Genomic DNA, 3,922 nt, shown 5'->3' with positions numbered 1-3,922 from the left:
CTCAAAGGTGGAAGGTTTTCTGGTTTCATTCTTGTCTAAACATTTTTCCTTTTCATCTATCGATAGCCAAAGTCATTGCCTTGGATGGTCTTCCAGCTCTGGCTGTTGTGGTGTCCCTAACAGGGAAAGCGGGGGAAGCTTGAGGGCTGAGGAGAGGGAGCCTGTAGCTGCAGCACAGAGATGCTGGCTGTTCCCCCTCCGTGGGAGACTGGTCAGCCCTCTACAGTGGGCAGACCACCGAGAGGCATCAGCATGTATGGTCCCTGCCTGCAGCTAGGTCTCCATGGCCTGATGCAAAGAAGGTATTTCCAAATTACGTGCCCCCATGGTCCTTAAGCCAGCTGGAGTCACAGGGAAGCACCTGCAGGTCCCTGCTCCACTTCTTTGAAAGGTAAGGTAGAGGAAGACACAACGTGGGCTCCCAGACCATCTCCTCCAACCCAATTCTGAGATCTGAAAGCCAGAGGGGATGAGTCGGAATCCTTTGCAACAGAACACAGAAGGCTTCCAACTTCCCCGGGTTGACTTTTACAAATTTTCACGTTTACAATGGCATAGGAGGATACCCAAATGTTTCACCACTCCTAGATTTTCTACTTCTAAGACAACAGGAGAAAATTCATCACAAGTTCTGAACTCAGTGAAGACCCCGATATATAAAACGCCTGCGGGTTAAGAGACCAGTCTCACATGTTAAGCATTGTTTACAACTTATACTCAGAACATTGAAGCTTCATCTGTCCATCATAGATAGGAAAGATGAGGCTCAAAACTCTCCTGCTGGGTGCGGTGGTGCACGCATGCCTGTAATCCCAGGGACTCGGGAGGCTGAGGCAGGAGGATTGTGAAATCAAAGCCAGCCTCAGCCAAAGTGAGGTGCTAAGCAACTCAGTGAGACTCTGTCTCTGAATAAAATATAAAAAAGGGCTGGGGATGTGACTCAGTGGTCAAATTCCCCACCGCACTTGCCCCCCCAACAAAAAAAAAAAAAAAACAAAAACAATTCTCCTAAGACTGTGTAAGTAGTAAACAGGAAAATATTGGTAGAGTCCAGATCTGAAACTGGGTCTGCCTACCCACAAAACTCTTGAGCTTGAGTTTTCTGAATCCCTTCTCCTCCACTGAATTCCGAATCTAAATCACAAAGCCTTCAGTTTGCAAAGGATGGAATGAGATGGAACTGCCCTCCTCAGAGGAGAGGGCTGATCTGGGGAAGGGTGAAGCAAGGTCCATCGAGCCAGCCCTGCAGGGGACATGCTGCACCCCTGGGGCCAGCCCTTCTTTCTTCAGGTTGGAAAGTCCAGTGATAACATCAATCTCTCTGGGATGTTGTGGGGCTCAGAGGGAGAAGCCTGCCTAGTTTCTGATCCCCACAGGCCTAAAGGTAGCTGTTCGCTCTCCTCAAATCACCCTGCCTTTGCACCTCTCTTTGTCCTGCTGTATTTTGGACGACCTTTGTATTACTCCTTAACCTTCTGGAATCTTGGCAGGACAGAGCAGCAAGGCACACTGCCTGAAGGTATCCTTAGCACTTCGGACCTGAGAGTCAAACTGCTGTGTTCCTCCTGCAGTCTGGACTAGAAATCTGCCCTTGATTTTGGCCGAATGCCTCAGCTGCTGTCACAGCCGCTGATGCCTGCTGAAGAGGGCAGGGGGCAGTGAACGTGAAGAGGACTCCTTCCTGGTAGGAAGGTTAGTCTAACAGTGTCACCGAGGATGCCATTGTTGGTGAGGACCTTCACGTCTTTCTCCAGAACCCTTTAAGTTGTCCCAAGAGTGAGGCTTCTTAGCCACTGTATTCTGCTGGTATTGGTACCCTGGACTTCTCTTTCAGCAGCTGGGTTCAGGGGATGCTTAAGTGGCCGGTGGGTTGAATAAATGAATGAATGACCGGGACACACAAGCCTGGACTTTCTCTGCCCCAAGTTAACTCTTGCTCACAACATCATTGGATTATCAAGCCCCTGGTCCCTCAATTCATTTTAAAATACCAGCTCGGCTCTGGAACTAATGAAACCCATAGTCTGAGGCACAAAGGAAACTCCAAAAAATTACTAATGCACCCTCACCCCTGGCAGGAAAGCAGAAGTTTGAGGAGCCCAGCCAGATACGAGGGCAGGGAGATTGCGTCCAGGCTGAAAGGAAGAAGGTCACAGATCTGAGCAGGATCAGGTTGCTGAAGATCCACCACCCATCATTTTGGTGTTAGTGAAGAGCAGTTTTAAAATTCAAGGGCAAGACAAAGGCGGGTGTCTTTGATGTCAGGCAACTGAAAGTTGGAATTCTAACTCTACCACTTACTAGAAAACCTCAGTTTCCTCACCTGTAAAAACAAGTGCCTCCTATTTCACAAGGCTGTTGAGATGGTTAAATGTAACAAACATCCTTCCTCTACTAATGAGTGCGCCCAGCCTCACAGAGGAAGATCCCCAGGAGTGAGCACACCTTGCTTGCCTTTTGTTCTGCCTCATTTTCTCGTGGTTTGATTGACAGTCGCGTTCACAGATGAGCTGACAATTGTGACTGGCAGCACAGGAAACATGCAAAGCCACCAAGTGCATCTGCTGCACTTCCTTATGAGCCCATCGTCATCTGCACAGGGTGGGTTGCCAGGGGAGCTCGCCCCGGCCTGTGTCACACCATGGACAACATCCATGGTGGTTCTGTCTGCAAAGTCAGGGAATGTTGCAGGAACCAAATGAAGCCCAGGGTCCAAGGCTTAGCTCTGCACAAGTTGAACAGCATGGCCTCGGTCAGGGCCTGTCTCTTCTCCAGGTCTCCGTTTCCTTGTCTGCAATGCCATGAGCTGTGGTGGCCTAAAAGACAAGGCTGCTTTCTTCTTCCCTCTTTCTGCCCCTGCCTCAGGAAGAAGCACCGGGGGCTCCAAGTTCACCCTCGGATTAGGATTACGATGCCCTCGTTCTGTGTCCAGAAGGGCACCCCTGAGGCCTGAACCTGATGAATCTGTGGAAGGTCAGGACACTGGCAATGAGCAGGAGAGAGGGTCTTCCAAGTCCCGTTGCTGCTTGGATATGTGGGTCCCCCATCCTGAGCATCCTCTCTCTCCCATGAGCCACAAGAACCTTGCTCCACTTCATCCAGTCGTTTTAGGAAATGGGGCAGGAGGTATGTCAGAAGTAATATGTCAGACTGGGCTCTAAGCTAGCCGAGCCCTCTGAGCTCTACACTAACATAAAAGTCGGTGTCTTCTCAGCATCTCCAACAAAATGTCCAGGAGGCAGCCTGCCCTCTGGATAGCTTCAGCAGAGCTCAGCTCCCCTCCAACCATGCCTTCCAGTCTTCCCAAAGCATATGGAGGCACCCCTGTTCACCCCTCCGCTCAAGACAAAAACTTCACAGCCATTCTCGATTTTTCTCTTTCCACGTCCAACCCAGAACTGGTCGGGTGAGCTCTACCTTCAAAATAAAGTGGAGCTGGTCCCCTTGCACCAGCATCCCGCGCCGCTGCCCAGACTACTGCCACAACCATCCTAGCTTCCGCTCTGTGTCCTTCGTCCTATCTGATCATCAGGCAGCAACCCAAGTGATCTTCCAGAAACCAGGAAACCCAGTCAGATCGCTCCCCTGTTCCGGATCCACCAAGACTTTACATCAAGTTCTGCACAGCCCCACTTGGCCCAGCCTCTGCTCCCGCTGACCTGACCCCCTGGCCTCATGCAGGCCACTCAAGACCCTTGCCTTCCCCCAACCCACCAGACCCATCTGATCCTTTGCCATTCTTGGCAACTGGACCGAGCTTCATTTTAATGTCACTTTTGCCACCTACCTGCCACCCTATGCCACCATCACTGCCTGGCTTCCTTCTCTCCGTCCTCCTGTCTCCTAGCATATCCCTGCACTTGCTTAGCATCTGTACCATGAGCCTTGGGGCCTAGAACATCACTGGGCCCAGCAGACACTC

Source organism: Sciurus vulgaris (genome assembly GCF_902686455.1).
Source record: "Sciurus vulgaris genome assembly, chromosome: 3".
NCBI classification, from domain to species: domain Eukaryota; kingdom Metazoa; phylum Chordata; class Mammalia; order Rodentia; family Sciuridae; genus Sciurus; species Sciurus vulgaris.
The sequence above is the reverse complement of the archived record's forward strand: the minus strand, read 5'-3'. Positions refer to the sequence as shown.